The sequence below is a fragment of the Hevea brasiliensis genome, chromosome 5 (assembly GCF_030052815.1).
Source record: "Hevea brasiliensis isolate MT/VB/25A 57/8 chromosome 5, ASM3005281v1, whole genome shotgun sequence".
Lineage (NCBI taxonomy): Eukaryota > Viridiplantae > Streptophyta > Magnoliopsida > Malpighiales > Euphorbiaceae > Hevea > Hevea brasiliensis.
Window position 1 is genome coordinate 98,275,056 of NC_079497.1, and position 23,702 is coordinate 98,298,757.

The window sequence follows — 23,702 nt, forward strand, 5'->3', positions numbered from 1 at the left end:
TTAGGCATTTACGTTTACTATTTAAATTTACTTAATTTGTTTTTATTCTTTTATTTTCTCTTAGGTATTTGGTTTGGTACATGACCAGAACAAAACCGAAGGAAGAAATTTTAGACTTGGATTCCGAGATAGATAAGACTCTAAGAACCATCAGGAGAGAAAGGAGACAATAAGAATAAGATCAAGGAATTTTATAAAGTCCAGTCATGGCCAGCAACAACAACAGGCCAAGACCATTGAGGGACTATGGAGCTCCATCTATCCAAGGATTCCAGCCCAGCGTTACAAGACCTGCAGTGGAGGCCAACAATTTTGAACTCAAACTGGTATGGCTCCAGATGATTCAACAGACTCAGTTTGGAGGTTCACCTATGGAAGATCCATACTACCACCTCCAGTGCTTTCTTGCCCTATGTGACACATTTAAGATGAATGGAATCTCTGATCAAGCTATAAGACTCAAAGCATTCCCATTCTCCCTTTGAGATAGAGCAAGGAAGTGGTTACTTTCTCAACTAGCTGGAACATTCACCACTTGGGAAGACCTCTCACAAGCTTTCTTAGCAAGGTATTTCCTCCCTGCGAAGACTACAAAATTTAGGGTTGAACTCAACACGTTTAGGCAAAAGGAAGGTGAATCACTCTATGACACATGGGAAAGATATAAAGACTTACAGAGGGAATGTCCACACCATGGCATAGAAGATTGGCTTCTAGTTCAGAATTTCTATAATGGGTTATTGCCCTCTACAAGGAGTACAATAGATTCAGCTGCAGAAGGAGACCTGATGGAGAACACAGTAGTTCAAGCCCTTGAACTTCTGGAGAGGGTTGCTTATCATAACTATGAGTGGTTGAATAAAAAGGGAGATACAAGAAGAACAGCAGGGATCCCAGAAGTGGATGTCCTAAGCATGATAAATGCTCAGTTTGACCAGCTCATAAAAAGGCTTCACAGAATGCAAGCCAATGCTATAGGGATGAGCAACCAACATTGCGACAGCTGTGGAGGAGGGTGTATGACTTCAGAATGCAACAACTTCAATGAACCCTCTACAGAACAGCTAAACTATGTGAATAACAGAGGAAACTTCAACTAAAGGTAGTTTAACAATCCATATTCAAACATTTGAAACCTTGGATGGAGAAACCTATTAGTAGTATGCCCTAGAGCATATTATTTAGTATGTATCTTGTACATGTTTTTATTAATAAAAGGCATTTCCACTTTTCCATTTACATAATATGTTTATGTGTAATAGAAAAGGTCCATTGATATTTTGTTAGAAATTCTATTCTTAAGTTGTTAAGAATATGAGTCATAGTATTCTAGTACAAAGTATCATAAATAAGTTCACAATCGAGGATACTTCATAATAAGGACATGACTTATCCAAAAAGATTGCATTCATGTTTGTTCCCAAGTTATTTATATGAGATATAAATAAGATGGAATGGTGAGTCTCATGCCATATAACAAACATGATAGGCACTTATACATGATAAGTAGGCCGAACCAGTGACACTTATGACAAGCACATGGAGTTTACTCTTATCAATGCATTGTCATAAATCATATCAGTGCATATAATCTTTAGACCTGAGATAGCACAGTTATCTTGTATATAGGTGGTTTGAGTTTAATACTGCTTTCATACTTGTACTGTGTATGGGTATATGGGCATGTGTTGGCTTCTACTAGTTATATATGGAGGTAAGTGTTGATCAAGATAGAATTTGTTCCTCTAAGTAAATAGAGATAAAATCCTATGTTCATTTAATTATTCTTGATGTTTCAAGTTCCTGGCCAGGATAGATAGATTTATTCAGAAAGAGTTTCTGATGAGAAAATCTTTTAATCAAGAACTGGAATTAAAAGAGAACATAATATTCATAGCAAATGGGGTTTGACATAAACCATGACTTCAGCTTGAGTTGGGATTTTGTAACAGAGAGATTATAGTGCATGGTAACATATGATTATAGGTTCATTTAAGGTAAACCTTATTACTGATTGGGTGGCCATGGCATGCTATGCTAGGTGTTAACCATGGTCTATGAGGTGCATAAAATGATTTAGAGAAATCATTTATGGTAAGAAAGAGTTCTGATGATATTAAGAGTTGATATCATGTCTCATTGCCAATTAGTGATGAGCCTAGTAAGTCACACATATACACAAGTAATCACCTAATTAAATATGATTTAATTAATTAATTAAAGAGTTTAATTGATTAATTAAATAGGTTTGGTTTGCAATTAGATTGCAAAGTCCCTAGCATAACTTGAAACCAAATCTAGGTTATTGGATGTACAGTATAAGTTAAATTTATATTTAAAGTATTTAAATATAAATTTAATTAATAAGAAATTAATTAATAAATATTAATTAATTAATTTATATTTGATATAAATTGATTAGAAGAAGAGAAATAATTATTTTGGGTTGAGAACTCAAAATTAAGACATAGGGGCATTTTGGTCATTTCAGAGGGTGACATGTGGCACAATGAGATGGTGACACATGGCACTACACATAAGCTTGCCAAATATCTTTTAATCATGTAAGATGATTAAAATTAAGATTAAATATAGGTTTGACACTTGGCACAATGTGATTGGGTCAATTAAACCTAGAACCAATCAGAGGGTGACATGTGGCAAGGGTTTTATGTGTTGACCTACTTATATAAGTATTGTTATGAAAAGAGAAAAAACAACCAGAAAAGAGAAAAATTAAGTGTTGTTATTTTTTGACCTACTTATATAAGTGTCCAGCCAAGAGGCTCTCCCTTCTCATCTTCTTCATCTCTCATATATTCCAAGAGATTAGCAAACAATCTCTTGAATTAAAAATACTAGAAATTGTTCTTAGTGTCCTGTTAATCTCTTAAAAGGAAAAACTTGATTTTCTAATTAATAGAAAAAGCTTTAGAAGCTTTTCAAGGGCTGCCATAGGTGTTCTTGGTGTGGACAAGCTAGAGGGGCAACATCTGGTGTCCTGAAGACGCATCCGAAAGACACAAATACACTACAGTGCATCAAGAGGTTAGTGTATTTGTTCTTGATCTAATCTAGGATTCTAAATTTAATTTGATTAATTTTTAAAATCTTAAATGGCAATTACAGATCCAAAACATATTAAAAGTGTTTTAATATGTTATTTATCATTGAAATCAAATAGATAAAAATAAATCTTGCATGATGCATGTGGCCCTAGGTGAAAATTTTTGAATTCAATGGTATAAACTTGTGTTTTTCATGCTTCCGCTGCTTCAATTGCTATTAGAGCCCCTATATTTGCCATTTAGATAGTTGATTATATGATTTAATTGTGTGATTTGATCCTGAGATGATTTATCCATTGCTGGTTGCAATGGATGTGTGGCGGCATGCTTGATGAACTCCAACATGGTGCGCATGGTTTGGCTTCATGGGTGGTGTAAGGTTTGGCTTTTTTAATTTTACAATTGTTGTATGATCTAAGGCCTATCCTATGACTAATTAAAGTGTTTAATCAGTAGTTTTAATCACACAATTAAATTTTGATTCAAATCAGAATTTTAAAAATTGTTTGAATGTGATTCAAATCTGAATTTTAAAAATTGTTTGAATGTGATTCAAATCTGAATTTTTAAAGTTGTTTGAATCATATTCAAATCTAAATTTTTAAAGTTGCTTGAATAATATTCAGATCTGATTTTTTTAAAATTGTTTGAATGTGATTCAAATCTAATTTTTTAAAAATTGTTTGAATATGATTCAAATCTGAATTTTTAAGGTTGTTTGAATGTGATTCAAATCTGATTTTTTAAATTTGTTTGAATGAGATTCAAATATGAATTTTTAAATTTATTTGAATCATATTAAAATCTGGATTTTTAAGTTGAATATGAGATATTCAATTTAATTTAAGTATGTATGTTTTATTTAATTGTTAAATAGTGATATGCATGATGGATGATCATGGACTATAAAACACCAATGTGATTAGATTTATTTCTTTTATATTTCTTTGGGATTGTAAATTAATTTATTTATTTTAATTTGTGTTGGACATGTATTATTAAGTTTGTAATAATTTTTGGGTTGTAATTTCATTTATTTAAGTTCTTGTAAATTCGCCTTAGTATGCCAAGGATTACTATGTAATATTAGATTGTAAGAAGTTCAAGGAGGTCAAGAGCATTGGTGGGACCAGTGGGAGGAATTCAAGATTAAGTGTTGATTATGTACTCCTTCAGCAATTCTTAATGAAATGCACCTAGGAATGCTCTGATTCAATTCTTGGTGGCTCAGAATTGAATCCCTGAGAAAGTCTATGATCATACCATATTTACTGTTTATCCATGATTGCATGAGATGTATGGGAATATATGCAATTATATGATATATGCATGCTAAATGGATAATGTGCAAAGTGAGACCTTAATAGTAATTAGGATGACCATAAAATCTTCCAAACAAATGATTAAGTTGAAAATGTTATAATTAAAGTAATTATAACATGGGCCCTCTATTGAGGCAATTGTTTTAAGAAATTTTAAATACTTGCATAAGATGCAATTAATTTAAGAGATTTTCTTAAGAATAATTGTTAAGAATGAGATGTTGTAGATATGTAAATGGTTTGGTGGCCAATATTAGATGTACCTGAGGACATTAAAATTATTTGCATAATTACTGGCTCAATGGGATCAACTTAACTAATGCAAGATCAGACAATAATAGATGTACCTGAGATTTTGAGCATTAGGGGCTAGGTAAAGGATTGAATCTCACATGAGATGTGATGGGCAAGGAGTTGCTCACTTATAGTTTATTGTAATTCCAATAATGGATGTACCTGAGGATGATCAATAGAATTATAAGAATTCAATCACCCACTAGAAATCCATCCAACTAGGATTTCCGTTTTCTACTTTGAAAGTGTAAGATTCGCTATGTTAGTGAGAGGACCAATTTGATTAAAAGACCATAATCATTTTGATTAATTACATGATACATTTACTAATTAATCTGGTTATTTTTTGCAGTTATTTTTTTGATAATAATGAGCACAAAAAAACCACCACCATCTAATATCCTTGCAAGCATACTTGATCGCAATAGGTTGACAAGACCTAATTTCTCTGATTGGCTAAGAAATTTGAAACTTGTCCTGAACCTTGAACATATAGGATATGTTCTAGACTCAAATGTTCCTGGTCCCTTACCTCCAGAGGCCACTCAAGAGGAACATAAAACTTTGGACAAGTGGAAGGAGCATGATTTGAGAGCTAAGTATTACATGCTTGCTTCCATGAGTAATGAGTTACAGAAGCAGCATGAGAACATGCAAAGTGCGAGTGAGATCCTCCTTCACCTACAAGAGTTGTATGTTGAGCACAACAGGAATGCTAGGTATGAAATATCTAGACAGCTATTCCGTATGAGGATGTCTAAGGGACAGAATGTTAGGGATCATATCTACAAGATGATTCGGCTGATTGAGTAGCTAGAACATCTCGACTTTAACATGGATTTCCAACTACAGATGGATTTGATCCTTCAGTCCCTTCCTAAGTCTTTTGGGAATTTCGTGACAAATTTGCATATGACCAAACAAGAATGCACCTTAGCTGGTTTACTCAATATGTTGGTTATTGCCCAAAAGAATATGTCGGGCAATAAAGGAAAAGAGGTAGCTTTGATTGCATCTTCTTCTACTGGAAAGTCCAACAAGAAGAAGGGCAATAAGAAAAAGAAAACTCAGATTCCTGGTCCTTCCAAAAAAATAGCTAAACAGAAAGGGAAGACTAAAGCTGATGGAGGCAAAGGAAAGTGTTTCCACTGCCAGAAGGATGGGCACTGGAAAAGGAATTGCCCAAAGTATCTTGCTTCTCTGAAGGACAAGAAGGATAGACCTTCAGAAGGTATGTCCATATCTTGTTATTTAGATTTTGATAATACTCATAGTTCATCTACAGCTTAGGTTTTAGATACTGGTACTAGTTCTCACATTTCTCATGATATGCAGGAACTAGCAAATAGTAGCAGCTTGCGCTCTCAAGATGTTAGAGTCCAGATTGGCAATGGCTTAACTGTTGAAGCTTTAGCCATAGAATCTAAATCTTTTTACATGTTTGGACATGTTTTGTGTTTGGATAATATTTTATATGTACCTGATGCTTTTAAGAACATCATTTCTATATCTAGTTTGACTAGAAATGGCTATGAATTTCAATTCACAGATGATGTTTGCAATATTTATTTTGGAAATAAATATGTTGGTTCGGGTTATATGAATGAAGGTCTTTATTATTTAGACAATAATGACAAACACAAAATGAATGCAAGTGATCTAAATGAATGCAATGTCATAGTGAAAACAAACTCAAGTTCAAAATATATTTGGCCATTAAGGTTATGTCATGTTGCAGAAGATAGGATTGTAAAATTGGAGAAAATGGGGATTCTATCCTCATTGGGCTCTGAGCCTACTCCAACTTGTGAATCTTCCCTTCAGAGCAAAATGACTAGATCACCCTTTATTGGACAAGGGCTAAGGGCTGAAAATATTTTAGAGTTAATACATAGTGATGTATATGTGGTCCATTTAAGAAAATGGCTAGAGGCGGTTTTCATTATTTTATTACCTTTACTAATGATAAATCAAGGTTTGGGTATTTGTATTTGATGAAATACAAACATGAATCCTTCGAAAAGTTCAAAGAATTTAAATATGAAGTAGAAAATCAAACAGGAAAGAGTATTAAAGCTCTTCGATCAGATCGTGGAGATGAATATTTGAGTACTGAGTTTGATGAATACTTGAGAGAGCACGGCATTGCTTCCCAACTGACTCCTCCAGGAACGCCATAGTTGAATGGTGTATCTGAAAAGAGAAATCGTACCCTATTGGATATGGTACGTAGTATGATGAACTATACTATACTAATATGCCAATCTCCTTTTGGGTATTTGCATTAGAATAAGCTTTGTATATTCTGAATAGGATTCCATCAAAATCAGTTTCTTTCACACCTTATGAGATATGGCATGGAAGAAAACCAAGTCTTAAGCATGTTAAGATTTGGGGTTGTCCAGCTTATGTCAAAAAGCTGAACACTAATAAATTGGAAACCAGATCAGAAAAAGGTCGATTTGTTGGATATCCAAAAGATAGTTTTGGATATTATTTTTATTTGCCTACTTCATAAAAGGTTGTGATAAGTAGAGATGCCACATTTCTTGAACAACAGTTTGTTCAAGAAGGAGGCAAAGGAAGGCAAATAGAGTTGGAATTGGAGAATTCTGATCAACCAACAAATCAGATGGATATAGATCCATCTAGTCAACCTACACCCATTGATGAAACATCTACAGCTATTCCTCATAGAACAACCAGGGTATTTCACCCACCAGTGAGATATGGTTTCCTTCATGAAGAAGAACAAGATTTGTCTACTCATGAAGAAGTAGATCATGGAGATGATCCACTTACTTATGAAGAAGCTATATCAAATATAGACTCTTCAAAAAGGATTGATGCTATGAAATTCGAAATTGATTCCATGTATAAGAATCAAGTTTGGGATCTTATTGACCCACCTGAAGGTATTGTACCTATAGGGAACAAATGAGTTTTCAAGAAGAAAATTGGTTCTGATGGAAAGGTAGAGACCTATAAGGCAAGGCTAGTAGTGAAAGGGCTTCGCCAAAGGCAAGGAATCAACTATGAGGAGACTTTCTCGCCTATTGCCATGCTTAAATCAATTAGGATTCTATTAGCAATAGCTGCATACTATGATTATGAGATTTGGCAGATGGATGTCAAAACAGCTTTTCTCAATGGATATATTGAAGAAAACATTTTCATGGAATAACCTAGGGGTTTTGAATCCCAAGATGGTTCCAAGGTATGTAAGCTAAAGCGATCCATTTATGGGTTGAAGCAAGCTTTGAGGAGTTAGAACATCCATTTTGATGAAGCCATTAAATCATTTGGTTTTATCAAAAATGAGGACGAGCCATGTGTATATAAGAAGGTTAGTGATAGTGCTATCACTTTCCTTGTTTTATATGTGGATGACATACTGTTGATGGGTAATGACACAGGTATGTTGACAACTGTAAAGGTATGATTGTCAAATACATTCTCCATGAAAGACTTAGGGGAGGCAACCTATATTCTTGGGATTTGCATCTATAGAGATAGAGCAAAAAGAATAATTGGTTTATCCCAAAGTCTATACTTGGAAAAGGTGTTAAAGAGGTTTAACATGCTTGATTCTAAGAGAGGATTGTTACCAGTGAGACATGGTATCCATCTTTCTAAAGAGATGTCTCCAAAGACACCTGAAGAAAGAGATAAGATGGCTAGGATTCCATATGCTTCAGCTATTGGAAGTTTAATGTATGCAATATTGTGTATGGATATCGCATATGCTGTTAGTTTAACTAGCAGGTATCAATCCAATCCAGGTTTGGAACACTGGATAGCTGTCAAGAATATCCTTAAGTACTTGAGAAGAACTAAGGATTTATTCTTGATCTATGGAGGTGGAGACTTGCAATTGGATGGTTATACTGATTCTGATTTCCAATCAGATATCGATGATAGAAAGTCTACATTTGGATATGTGTTCATTTGTAATGGAGGTGCAGTCAGTTGGAAGAGTTCCAAACAGAGCACGACTGCAGATTCCACTATAGAGGCTGAGTATATTGTTACATCAGATGCTGCAAAGGAAGCTGTTTGGATAAAGAAATTCATGATAGAACTTACAGTAGTTCCTTCCATTGAGTTAGCAGTTCCACTACACTGTGACAACAATGGAGCGATCACACAGGCTAAGGAACCCAAATCTCACCAGAAATCCAAACACATAGAAAGGCGCTACCACATTATCAAAGAAATAGTTGGGCGAGGCGATGTAGCCATGCAGAAAATAGCATCAGCTGAAAATCCAGCTGATCCATTCACTAAGCCTATGTCACAGATTCAGCTAGACCGACATCTTGAGAAGATGGGTCTAAGATATTGTAATGAATGGCTCTAGTGCTAGTGGGAGATTGTTAGTAGTATGCCCTAAAGCATATCATTTAGTATGTATCTTGTACATGTTTTTATTAATAAAAGGCATTTCCACTTTTCCGTTTACATAATATGTTTATGTGTAATAGAAAAGGTCCATTGATATTTTGTTAGAAATTCTATTCTTAAGTTGTTAAGAATATGAGTGACAGTATTTCTAGTACAAAGTATCATAAATAGGTTCACAATCGAGGATACTTCATAATAAGGACATGACTTATCTAAAAAAATTATATTCATGTTTGTTCCCAAGTTATCTATATGAGATATAAATAAGATGGAATGGTGAGTCTCATGCCATATAACAAACATGATAGGCACTTATACATGATAAGTAGGCCGAACCAGTGACACTTATGACAAGCACATGGAGTTTACTCTTATCAATGCATTGTCATAAATCATATCAGTGCATATAATCTTTAGACCTGAGATAGCACAGTTATCTTATATATAGGTGATTTGAGTTTGATACTGCTTTCATACTTGTACCATGTATGGGTATGTGGCATGTGTTGGCTTCTACTAGTTATATATGGAGGTAGGTATTGATCAAGATGGAATCTATTCCTCTAAGTAAATAGAGATAAAATCCTATGTTCATTTAATTATTCTTGATGTTTCAAGTTCCTAGCCAGGACAGATAGATTTATTCAGAAAGAGTTTCTGATGAGAAAATCTTTTAATCAAGTACTGGAATTAAAAGAGAACATAATATTCATAGCAAATGGGGTTTGACATAAACCATGACTCCAGCTTGAGTTGGGATTTTGTAACAGAGAGATTATAGTGCATGGTAACATATGATTATAGGTTCATTTAAGGTAAACCTTATTACTGATTGGGTGGCCATGGTATGCTATACTAGGTGTTAACCATGGTCTATGAGGTGCATAAAATGATTTAGAGAAATCATTTATGGTAAGAAGCAGTTCTGATAGTATTAAGAGTTGATGTCATGTCTCATTGCTAATTAGTGATGAGCCTAGTAAGTCACACACATACACAAGTAATCACCTAATTAAATATGATTTAATTAATTAATTAAAGAGTTAAATTGATTAATTAAATAGGTTTGGTTTGCAATTAGATTGCAAAGTCCCTAGCATGACTTGAAACCAAATCTAGGTTATTTGATGTACAGTATAAGTTAAATTTATATTTAAAGTATTTAAATATGAATTTAATTAATGAGAAATTAATTAATAAAGATTAATTAATTTATTTATATTTGATATAAATTGATTATAAGAAGAGAAATAATTATTTTGGGTTGAGAACTCAAAATTAAGACACAAGGGCATTTTAGTCATTTCATAGGGTGACATGTGGCACCATGAGATGGTGACACATGACACTACACATAAGCTTGCCAAATATCTTTTAATCATGTAAGATGATTAAAATTAAGATTAAATATAAGTTTGACACTTGGCACAATGTGATTGGGTCAATTAAACCTAGAACCAATCAGAGGGTGACATGTGGCAAGGGTTTTATTTGTTGACCTACCTATATAAGTGTTGTTATGAAAAGAGAAAAAACAACCAGCAGCTTATATCCTTGGTGCCGCCACCCAAGAGGTTCTCCCTTCTCATCTTCTTCATCTCTCATCTATTCCAAGAGATTAGCAAACAATCTCTTGAATTAAAAATACTAGAAATTGTTTCTAGTGTCCTGTTTACATCTTTAATCTCTTAAAAGGTAAAACTTGATTTTCTAATTAATAGAAAAAGCTTTAGAAGCTGTTCAAGGGCTGCCATAGGTGTTCTTGGTGTGGACAAGCTAGAGGGGCAACATCTGGTGTCCTGAAAACGCATCCGAAAGACACAAATACACTGCAGTGCATCAAGAGGTTAGTGTATTTATTCTTGATCTAATCTAGGGTTCTAAAATTAATCTGATTAATTTTTAAAATCTTATATGGCAAATACAAATCCAAAACATATTAAAAGTGTTTTAATATGTTGTTTATCATTGAAATCAAATAGATAAAAATAAATCTTGCATGATGCATGTGGCCCTAGGTGAAAATTTTTGAATTCAATGGTATAAACTTGTGTTTTTCATGCTTTCGCTCCTTCAAAACCACCCTAACTTCTAATGGTCAAACTCGCAGAATCAATCGATGAATAAGCAGCAAGGGTACAGACCACTAGTACCTCTAAGTTTTCAGAACAGAGGATAAAACCTTACACAGCCACCACCACCTCCTCAACCTCAACAGCCTGAACCAAAGTTGACTATGGAATCCATGATGAAAGGCTTCTTAGCAGCCCAACAATAGCAGAATTAAATGATAAAGTAGTTAGCTTCCATAATAGACCAACTAGCCACCCACAATAAGATGCTTGAAAACTAAATTGCTTAGCAGGCAAGTTCTTCAAGCAAGGCTACTAGTAAACTACCAAGTCAACCAGAGATGAACCCCAAAGAGCATTGTTAGGTAGTTACCTTAAGGAGTGATAGAACATAAGAAAAATAACAATTAGAGGAAAAATTAACTGAGAAAATCTGATGAATCTGATGACCAAACAGAAGAGAAGGTGGAAGAAGCTAAAAAGGAACAGGAAGAGGAAACAAAGAAGAAAACGAAGTTACTAGAGCCATATCAACCTCCTCTACCTTTTTTCTAGAGATTCCAGAAGGCTAAATTGGAAAAGTAGTTTAGAAAGTTTTAGAAGTTTTATAGAAACTCTACATTAACATTCCCTTCACAGAAGCACTTTCTCAGATGACATCCTACACTAAGTTCCTTAAAGAGATTCTTTCAAAGAAAAAAAGGTTGGAAGACTATGAGACTATTGCTCTTACAGAGGAATGCAATACCATATTGCAAAACAAACTACCACCAAAGCTCAAGGATCCAAGGAGCTTCTCCATACCTTGTCTTATTAGCAACATGAATATGTCTGATGCCTCTATCAATATGTCAAAAGCTAGATATAGGAGAGCTCAAACCCATAACAATTTCATTGTAATTGGCTTATCAGTCTATCAAGTACCCGATTGGCATTCTAGAAAACATCCCCATCAAGGTAGGAAAATTCTTCATTCCTGTTGATTTTGTTGTCCAGGAAATGGAAGAGGATGTCCAAATTCTTATCATCCTAGGAAGACCTTTCTTGGTAACTGCCAGAGCTATCATATATGTAAAGAATGGGCAGTTAACTCTGAAGGTAAGAGAAGAAGAAGTGGAATTCAACCTGTTCAGAGTAATGAAGCATAAACTTAAACTTGATGAATGCTTAAGGGTTGACATAATTAACAAGTTAGTTGAAGAGGAATTTCACAAAACACATCCTGAAGATCCTCTTGAAGCATGCATAGTGCACACCCACACAGCAAATAATGAAAACACAGAAATTACAGCTTGTGCACAATCTTTAGCAGCTAGCCCATCCCTACCCTTAGCTCAAGCTTTCCAGGTGGAAGAGCTAAAGGAGGAACAGCCCAAAAGCAAGTCACAGGAAGAAACCAAATAGGTAGATCTGAAACTTCTCCCTTCCACACTAAGGTACTCATTCTTGGACTCAAATTCTGAATATCTTATTATTATCAATGTTGTCCTATCTAATGTAGAAGAGGAGAATTTATTAATGGAACTTAGGACCCATAGCAAGGCTATAGGGTATAAAATAGAAGACCTAAAAGGGATTAGTCCTTCAATTGCATGCATAGGATACCTATGGAGGAAAAGAGTAAACCCACCATTAAACATCAAAGGAGACTTAACCCGAACATGAAAGAAGTAGTTAAGAAGGAAATTCTGAAGCTATTAGATGCAGGTATTATATACCTAATTTCTAATAGTAAATAGGTTAGTCCAGTGCATGTAGTGCCTAAGAAGGGTGGGACAACTGTTATTCAAAATGCAAATAATGAATTAATCCCTACTAGAGTAGTCACTGGTTGGCACATATACATAGATTATAAGAAATTGAATAGTGCCACCAGAAAAGACCATTTTCCTTTCCCTTTCATAGATCAAATGTTAGAAAGGCTATTGAAACATTACTATTTTTGCTATCTAGATGGGTATTCAGGATTTTTCTAAATTTCTATTCACCCAGAAGACCAGGAAAAGACTACATTCACATGCCCTTATGGAACCTTTGCATACAGAAGAATGCCTTTTGGTCTTTGTAATGCACTGCTACTTTTCAAAGATGCATGATGTCCATTTTTTCTGATTTTATTAAAAATATTACGGAAGTTTTTATGGATGACTTTTCTGTCTATGGAACTACTTTTGATGAATGCATAGCTAATTTATCTAAAGTGTTGCAAAGATGTAAAGAATCAAACTTGGTTCTAAATTGGGAAAAATGTCACTTCATGGTAAGGGAAGGTATAGTTCTTGGGCACTTGGTATCAGAAAGAGGAATTGAAGTTGACAGGACAAAAATTGAAATTATTGAAAAGATACCACCACCAACATCAGTTAAGGGAGTGCGAAGCTTTTTGAGACATGCAGGCTTCTACAAAAGATTTATTAAAGATTTTTCCAAAATAGCTAAGCCACTAATTAATTTGTTAAGTCAAGATGTTCCCTTTAATTTTGATAAAAATTGCCTTATTTCTTTCAACAGGATCAAAGAAGCTTTAATTTTAGCACTAATTATGTAACCAACTGATTGGGAGCTGCCATTTGAGGTGATGTGCGATGCAAGTAACTATGCAGTTGGAGCAGTACTCAGATAAAGGAAGGATAAGAAGCTCCATGCCATTTACTATGCTAGCAAAACATTTAATGAAGCACAAATCAACTATGTTACCACGGAAAAGGAATTCCTAGTGGTGGTCTTTACAATTGATAAATTCAGATCCTACCTACTTGGATCAAAAGTCATTGTATACACAGACCATGCTGCCATTCGATACCTTTTGAACAAGAAGGATGCAAAGCCAAGGTTGATTCGATGGATCTTACTCCTATAAGAATTTGACCTTGAAATCAAGGACAAAAAAGGATCTGAGAATGTGGTAGCTGACCACCTCTCAAGACTAAAATAGGAAGACATAGGGGACATTGAGGATTTGTCAATCGATGACTCATTCCCTAATGAGCAATTATTAGCGTTCTCCCAAGCTCCATGGTATGCTGACTTTGTTATTTATCTTATATGTTGGGTGTTTCCACCCAACATGTCTTACCATCAAAGGAAGAAATTCCTGCATAATGTGTGATTCTACACATGGAAAGAACCTCTGTTGTACAAGAGATGCAATGATGGGCTGATAAGAAGGTGCATACCGGAGGAGAAAATAGAAAGCATTTTGCAGCACTGCCATTCATCATCATATGGAGGACATTTTAGCACCACAAGAATAGTAGCCAAAATTTTATAAGCAGGGGTTTTACTGGCCAAATCTATTTAAGGATGTGAGATCCTTTGTGCTGACTTATGATCAATGCCAAAGAACAGGGAACATCTCAAGAAGGAATGAAATGCCACTACACAGTATACTTGAAATAGAACTATTTAATGTGTGTGGAATAGACTTTATGGGTCCATTCCCATCTTCATTTAGAAACAAGTGTATTCCAGCTGTTGTTGATTATGTGTCAAAATGGATAAAAGTAATAGCCACACCAACAAATGATGCCAAAGTAGTTACTAAATTCCTTAAGAAGAACATCTTCACAAGATTTGGTACACCACAAGCAATAATCAGGGATGGAGGAAGTCACTTTTACAATCAACAATTTGAAACACTATTAAAGAAATATGGTGTGACTCACAAAGTGGCAATACCTTACCATCCTCAAACCAGTGGTCAAGTAGAAGTTTCAAATAGGGAGCTGAAATGTGACACCCCTTACCCGTGTACAGTATACCCGAGTAAGTAATGCCACACGGTGTACTGGCACTCTCTAATATACCTTACTTAATTTGTGTCATGCTTTTGAAGTTAATTTATGAAATATGATTTGTTTTAACCATTTATCAAAAGTATTATTCATTTGAGGTTCCGAAGATTTTAAGGAAAATCCGGCGGAGTACCGGCTAAAAATGGAGAAAACAGTTCTTCGGAACCTGTTAAAAACACTTCCAATATACAATTTCATTCATACTCAACTCCAATATTATCAACAAAACTCAATATCAATATCTCAATAATTTGTCAATTTCAGGTCTCAACAACCTTTTCATTTCTCAAAACATCCCTTTCTCAGGGTTCTCATATATAAACAACCATTAAATACTCAAATTAATACCATACATGACCATAAATCTTTATTATTTACATAAACCTCAAAATACATTACATAAATCCCAAATACATATGAGAAATTAAAAGTTAATTACAAGATGACAAAATGACATCTAGTGTCCTACCAATGCAATCTGCAGTGACGAGGTGACACGGACCGAGCGAATCGCCGGATGGACTCACCCGATGCGTGGTCTACTGGGCTCGCGATCGGGATCTCCAGTACCTACGCGTGGCAAAAGCAACGCGCTAAGCAATAATGCTTAGTGGTGCAATAATATAATAAAAGAAAATAGCAAGAAAATAAATGTGTATAGAATGTGTATGCTTTCTTTGTTTGGTATTGATATATTCATTGTTTCATTTACGTTGTTCACTTTTATTCATTTGGTTGCCCCAAGTAACCTACACTAGATGACTGGACTGGATAACGGGTAAACTGGCACTGGGTACCTAGTACCTCAGGCCGTCACACCATCGGTCACATACGTATCTCGGTGAGCAGCTAACAAGTCAGAATAATATCGACACAAGGCCAAGTCTCAATACAAAGTCGAATGGCTAAAAGCCATGAAATCACAGAATGGCATTTTTGCCATGTGCGATCGCTAATCAACCCTATTGGCATGCCAAACTATCCAAACCAATCTTGTTAGGTATACTAGGGCATTTGAAACTCTTAAATTTGTCAATTTGTGAATTTCAATTTTTTTGGTGTTACTATTCATCATGGGTCAACAAAAATGTTGACTTTTAGAATAAAAATGTGTACATCAACTTTGGCACTCCCAACATACCACATTTGGTGTTTAAAACTTGTTGGCATTAAGTGTTTTTGCCATTCCAAAGTGTAACTCAACACAAACAGATTTTTCAATTTTGGTGAGTCAACTTCACTGTTCCATTGAACACTGTTACTGTTGGAATTTGAGGAAATGTAAAACATGAAAGTTGTTCCTTATTTTTTCTAGTTGAATTTCCCTTTTTGAATCACTCCATTTGGAGTTTTGTAGCTCCAGATATGGCTCAAAAACCCAAGCTGTCCGGATATGCATTCTGCAGAAATTTACCATATCTACAGTGCATGAACAGTAACTTGAGTCACTTGGATGAATGGGTTCTGGCCATAATTTGGGGTAGGTTCCTTCATGAAAGTTGTTTGTCTATGTCTTAACTTGTTGCTGTAAAAATTTCAGGCCAATTTACCAAATCTACAGTGAGTTATGGCCAAATGAACTGTTCATTTGGCAAATTCTGCAGAATTCAGTGCAGGGCATCCGGATTGTGGCTGAGTTTTGACCCTTTTGCTTTGGTCTTTTGGGCATGGTTTCTTCAGCAAAAATGTGCCATTATAAGCCTAGTTTCATGTCCAATTGGCCAAACACCAATTGGACTACCACTGCCCAAGTTATGGCAGTGCAAAGGGACTGAATTTTCAGTCCTATGTCTTGTCCTAGGTAGCCCTGCAATCCTCACTTTGCAATCTCATTTTTCTGTCCCATTTATGGTCAACACATCTAAAATGGTCACTAATTGACCATTACAATGTTCCCTAACAATTTCCTAAGCCAAGTCACACTTTCACCTTTCCAAACCCTAATTTCCTTATGAATTTTTACAACATGCTTTAATTAACTATCTCATTCCATAATCACATGCATACATGGTTTAATCTTGATCTCTAGTCCACTTTAAGTCCATCAAAACACTCATTCCTTTTTATTCAATAGGGCTGCCGAAACCTAGGGCATGGATAGACATAGATTTCATTCATTTTAGTCACAAATTCCTACTTATTCCAAGTCTCTAACATAGAATTTAAAAAGCTTTAGATGTATATATGCACTAACCTTGTTTGGGCATAATTTTCCCAAGCAATTCCTTCACTTTCTTGGCTTTTCTTGGCTGCCAAAGGCTTTAGCAAGGTGCTAGGGCAAGTTTTAGTGAAGCTAGGTTAGGATTTTATGGTGAGACAAGGTAGGAAATCAAGCTTGCTTGGTTGAGCTCCAATGGAGGGTGGAAGGGAAGGGTTCACGTTTTTGGTGGAGAAGAAGGAGAAGAAGAGCAGCTGGTTTTTAATTCCTTTAGCCCATTTTTAGTCTCTTTTATTGGTTAACTAATTGGTTATTTTATTGTGATTGGAGGAAATTTTTAAATGACATCATAATTTGTCATAATTTGCTTTTTATTTCATTTTTCTTTTCTTTTCTTTTCTACCACATTTCAATTTAATTTTTAGCAATATTTATTCATATTTTGAGTCATAATAATTATTTACTTAACTGGACAAGTTGGCCAAAATTCACCTCTGAAGGCGAAATGACCAAAATGCCCTCCGTTTGGCTTAACGGGTCAAAATTGGCTGTACCGATTGAAAAATTTTTCTAGGTATTTTCTTGGCATTCTAATGCCATGGGAACCTCAATTACCCTTCTCTGGAGTCCCAAAAATTATTTTATAATTTTTCCCCCGGGTCTAGGGCTCCTCGTTGCGAGAACCGCAACTTCCCTCCGGTTACCCATCGCTAGGGCACCGGCTCGTTTAACTTGATTGTATTTTATTTCTAAAATTTTTACTAAATTTTTCTTGTTAATATTTGAGTTAATTATGGTTTCTGACTTTAGTTTGAATATTTTTCCGGACATTCTAGCTGTCCGGACCGACACCGGTCACCGGAACAGTAGGATGTACGGAGTGGTTATCGGGAGGGTGTTACAACTCTTCCCCTCTAATTTAAATTTCGTCCTCGAAATTTACCTGATGCAAACAGTTGAGGGAACTGTTGCCTCATCGTCTCTTCACTTTCCCAAGTTGCCTCCTCGGTGTTGTGGTGCCTCCATAGCACTTTCACCAATGGAATTTGCTTGTTTCTCAACTCTCTCACTTCTCGAGCCAAGATCCGTAGAGGTTCTTCTTCGTATGTCAAATCTGGCTGTATTTCAATTTCTTCTCTGGAGATGACATGTGAAGGATCTGAGCGGTATCTTCTGAGCATGGACACGTGGAACACATTATGGATCTTGTCCACTCTGTGGTAAAGCTAGCCTATAGGCCACTTTGGACCCACACGTTCAATGACTTCATAGGGGCCAATGAACCTAGGGCTCAACTTACCTTTTCTTCCAAACCTCAACACTTTCTTCCATGGTGACATCTTGAGGAACACTTTGTCGCCAACCACATATTCTATTTCTTTTCTCTTCAGGTCGGCATAAGATTTCTGTCTGTCTGAGGTAATCTTTAAGTTGGCTTTGATTAGTTTCACCTTCTCCTCAGCCTGTTTCACAGTGCAGCCCTACCGATTTGTCTTCGCCTAATTCAGTCCGGACTGCTGAGTTCTACATTTTCTCCCATACGATTGCTTCATACGGCCATTTGAATACTAGCTTGGTAGCTATTGTTGTATGCAAATTCGCGATGGGAGGTATCTATCCGACTTCCCTCAAACTCAATGACACAACTCCTCAGCATATCCTCAAGGACCTAACAAGTATTTCACGTTATTGTTATCATTTCAATTCAATATTTGTATCAATTTCATTGGTTTCAATTGTTTACCTGGATTACTCTTTCAGATTGCCCATCCGTCTGAGGATGGAAAGCTGTGCTGAAATGGAGTTGTGTACCCAAGGATTCATGCAACTTCTTCCAAAATCTCGATGTAAACCTTGGGTCTCGATCAGATATGATGGAAAGTGGAATTCCATGCAGTCTAACTATCTCACTGATATACAATTACGCTAATCTCTCTAGTGAGTAGTCGGTCCTAATCGCGAAAGTGTCTTGACTTTGTCAATCTATCAACTATCACCCATGCTGCATCATGTTTCTTCTGGGTGAGAGGTAGACCACTTACAAAATCCATGGTGACCCGATCCCATTTCCATTCAGGTATGCGTATAGGCTGTAGCAAACCTGATGGAACTTGATGTTCTGCCTTGACTTGCTGACATGTCAAGCATTTAGTCACATAGTCACCTATATCCCTCTTCATACCAGGCCACCAATACTGAAGCTTCAGGTCATGATACATCTTTGTACTTCCTGGGTGCATAGCATATACACTGGTGTGTGCCTCTTTTAGAATACTAGCTTTCAATTCCCCATCATCTGGTACACACAGTCTTCCCTTGTAATACAGACACCCATCAGCTTTCACCCCATAGTCAGTTGCTTTTCCCTCTGGGATTTTGCTCATAATAGCCATTAGCTTCTCATCTACCTTCTGCCCATCTAAAATCTGGTTTGGCCTCACTTGCAACTCAGCCAAGATAGCTCCATCACAAACTAAAGATAGACGGGCATTCAATGATCTCAAGGCTGTCATGGATTTTCTGCTCAAAGCATCAGCAACTACATTTGCCTTCCCAGGATGGTAATCAATTACACAGTCATAGTCCTTCAGGAACTCAATCCATCGCCTCTGTCTAAGGTTGAGCTCCTTCTGGGTTGGCAAATATTTTAGGCTCTTGTGGTCTGTGTAAACGTAGCACTTTTCACCATACAAATAATGCCTCCATATCTTCGATCACGAAGATAATTGCTGCAAGCTCTAGATCATGGGTAGGGTAGTTACATTCATGTGGCCTTAGGTATGCGGAAGCATAGGCGATCACTTTCCCCTCTTGCATCAATACACACCCTAACCCATTATGTGAGGCATCACTATAGACCACAAAGTCCTTTCCGGACACTGGCTGTGTTAACACTGGTGCCTCTGTCAACATAGCCTTCAATTTCTCAAAACTGGTCTGACACTTGTCATTCCAGTCAAATCTGACATTCTTGTGTAACAACTTGGTCATTGGAGCAGCTATTAGGGAAAATCCCTTCACAAATCTTCTGTAATACCCAGCTAGCCCCAAGAAACTTCTGACCTCAGTTGTATTTCTGGGAGGCTTCCATTCCATCACTGCTTCTATTTTCTTGGGATCCACCCTAATCCCATCAGCTGACACTATGTGTCCAAGGAATGCAATCTCATTCAACCAAAAGTCACACTTGGACAACTTAGCATACAGCTTCTTTTCTCTCAGGGTTTGCAGAACAATCCTCAAATGCTCATCATGTTCTTCACTGGTCTTGGAATACACCAAAATATCATCAATAAAGACCACTACGAACCGATCTAAGTATGGATGAAAGATACGGTTCATAAGGTCCATGAATGCCGCTGGTGCATTTGTTAGGCCAAAGGGCATCACCAGAAACTCATAATGCCCATACCGGGTCCTGAATGCAGTCTTGGGCACATCTACATCTTTCACCCTCAGCTGATGATACCCTGATCTGAGATCAATCTTAGAAAATACTCCTGCTCCCTTCAACTGATCAAACAGATCATCAATTCTAGGCAACGGATACTTGTTCTTCACAGTCACTTTATTCAATTGCCGGTAATCAATACAAAGTCTCAAAGTCCCATCCTTCTTTTTCACGAACGACCTGGAGCTCCCCATGGTGACACATCAGGCGTATGAACCCTTATCTAGCAACTCTTGCAACCGAAGTTTTCAACTCCCTCAATTCAGATGGTGCCATCCTATAAGGAGCAATGGAAATGGGTCTTGTGCCGGCGTTGTCTCAATAGCAAATTCGACTTCCCTTTCTGGTGGCAAACCAGGCAACTCTTCAGGAAATACTTCTGGGAAGTCTCTCACTGTGGGTATGTAACTCAAGTTTGGCTTAGCCTAGTATCCACCACATGTGCTAGGTAGGCTTCACACCTTTTCTCATTATTCTTCTTGCAAATGGTTGAGATGACATTGGACAGAAATCATCCTTTCCCCTACAACTGTGATCTCATTACCCTCAGGGGTTTTCAAAGAAATTCTCTTCAATTTGCAATCAACTATTGCCTGATGACGTGACAACCAGTCCATTCCCAAAATCACGTCAAACTCATGGAAGGGTAACTCAATCAAGTCTGCCAAGAATTCATACCCCTGAATCCTTAAAGGGCAACCCTTGTATACCTTGTTCACTACCACACTGTGACCCAATGGATTAGTGACCAGAATGTCTTGGTCACTCTCCCCTACCAGTATCCCCCTTTCTACGGGTAGATTGATGCAGATGTATGAATGAGTGGATCCTGGATCCACCAATGCATGCACAGTTGTAGTGTAGAGGAGAACGCACTCGATGACGTCCCGGCATCTTGCTCCTCCTGAGCTCTCAGGGCATAATTTCTGGCAGGTGGTCTGTTATCTGGCCTCTCTGCTGGCTCAGATGTAGGCCTCTGAGATGGTCCCACAGCTTCGGATTTACCCGACCTTCTACCCCTTGGTGGTGCAGGAGCAGGTCTGTCTACTTGTGTCGGAGCAGCTGTAGTAGTTCTGCGTGGGCAGTTCCTCAGTTGATGTTCTGTCGACCCACATCTCAAGCAAGCACCAGTCACTCTCCAACATTCCCCCTTGTGCCATTTCTGACAGTGTGGACACGCAGAAGATGCAGGGGCTGGTCCCCTGAACCCCATCCTCGGAGAGCGCCACCGATGGTGTGGGTGACCTCTCCTAGGGGTGAATCGTGGCTGGGCCCCGAGGTGACCACGACCACAGTAGCTAACCCGAACTGCATGCGGGAGGACCCTTAAACTTCTTCCCAAATCCGAGGTGGAACTAGGCGACTGGTCCTCTCTTCTGTCTCTCCCTTCCAGTGCTCATTGATTCTCACTTTTTCAACCCTTATTGCAGCTTCCACTAGCTTGCTAAATTCTGTGATTCCCAAGGCAGTGAGCTGTATCTTGATATTGTCATTCAGTCCCTCTTCAAATCTCTTGCACCTTTCAGCTTCGTTAGGGACTATTTCCCTTCCATAGCAGCTTAACCGAACAAACTCCTTCTCATACTCGGCCACTGACAACTGTCTCTGCCTCAGGTTAATGAATTCCCTTCTTCTCTCTTCCAGGTATACAGTACCCACATATTTCTTCTTGAACTCAGAGAGGAAGAAGTCCCAAGTTACTGACTTCTGCTGCACTTCACCACAGTGTCCCACCATCCGTAGGCATCGTCTTGTAACAAGGATATAGCGACTTCTAAGTTACGCTCAGGGTGCAGTGGAGTTGTTTTAAGACTCTGCCTGCCTGCTCAACCAATTCTACCGCAAAGTCATCTTCTCTCTTGCCATAGAAGTCCACGACTCCAAACTTCCTTAGCCTTTCCAGTGTGATTTACTGCGTGGAGTGGTGGTGGTGGTGCTGCTGGCATTACCCCGGCCATTTGTCTGAAGAAGTCGGCCATTTGTTGGAACATGGCCTGTGCAGGCTGAGCAGGCTCTGCTTGATCTGGTGGAGCAGATTCTCTCATGCCCCCAGTCTCAGCTGCTACAGGTGGAGCATGACTCTCCACTTCCTCCTCAACGGCTCTTTGAGATGAAGGGTCCATATCCTATTCAAAATAAGAAAGATAAACAGATCTGCGTTAGTGTCACCTCGACTCTTACAAATGCAATGCATGGTATGGACTCAATCTAGGCCCAGAAACGCCTAAACCGTGCTCTGATACCACTAAATGTGACACCCCTTACCCGTGTACAGTATACCCGAGTAAGTAATGCCACACGGTGTACTGGCACTCTCTAATATACCTTACTTAATTTGTGTCATGCTTTTGAAGTTAATTTATGAAATATGATTTGTTTTAACCATTTATCAAAAGTATTATTCATTTGAGGTTCCGAAGATTTTAAGGAAAATCCGTGATCTGGCTAAAAATGGAGAAAACAGTTCTTCGGAACCTGTTAAAAACACTTCCAATATACAATTTCATTCATACTCAACTCCAATATTATCAACAAAACTCAATATCAATATCTCAATAATTTGTCAATTTCAGGTCTCAACAACCTTTTCATTTCTCAAAACATCCCTTTCTCAGGGTTCTCATATATAAACAACCATTAAATACTCAAATTAATACCATACATGACCATAAATCTTTATTATTTACATAAACCTCAAAATACATTACATAAATCCCAAATACATATGAGAAATTAAAAAGTTAATTACAAGATGACAAAATGACATCTAGTGTCCTACCAATGCACTGCAGGTGACGAGGTGACACGGACACTGAGCAGAACTGCCGGATGGACTCACCCAGTCTGTGGTCTACTGGGCTCGCGATCGGGATCTCCAGTTGCTTGTCTTGGCAAAAGCAACGCGCTAAGCAATAATGCTTAGTGGTGCAATAATATAATAAAAGAAAATAGCAAGAAAATAAATGTGTATAGAATGTGTATGCTTTCTTTGTTTGGTATTGATATATTCATTGTTTCATTTACGTTGTTCACTTTTATTCATTTGGTTGCCCCAAGTAACCTACACTAGATGACTGGACTGGATAACGGGTAAACTGGCACTGGGTACCTAGTACCTCGGGCCGTCACACCATCGGTC

At 37.2% G+C, this 23,702-nt stretch overlaps 1 non-coding gene across 1 annotated transcript; it reads right to left on the reverse strand.

Annotated features, from left to right (window-relative positions):
- Positions 1–593: 593 nt before the first annotated feature.
- Positions 594–700, reverse strand: LOC131180505 (small nucleolar RNA R71). Its single transcript, XR_009149272.1, has one exon. It is a non-coding gene; the product is annotated as a small nucleolar RNA R71 (small nucleolar RNA).
- Positions 701–23,702: the final 23,002 nt, after the last annotated feature.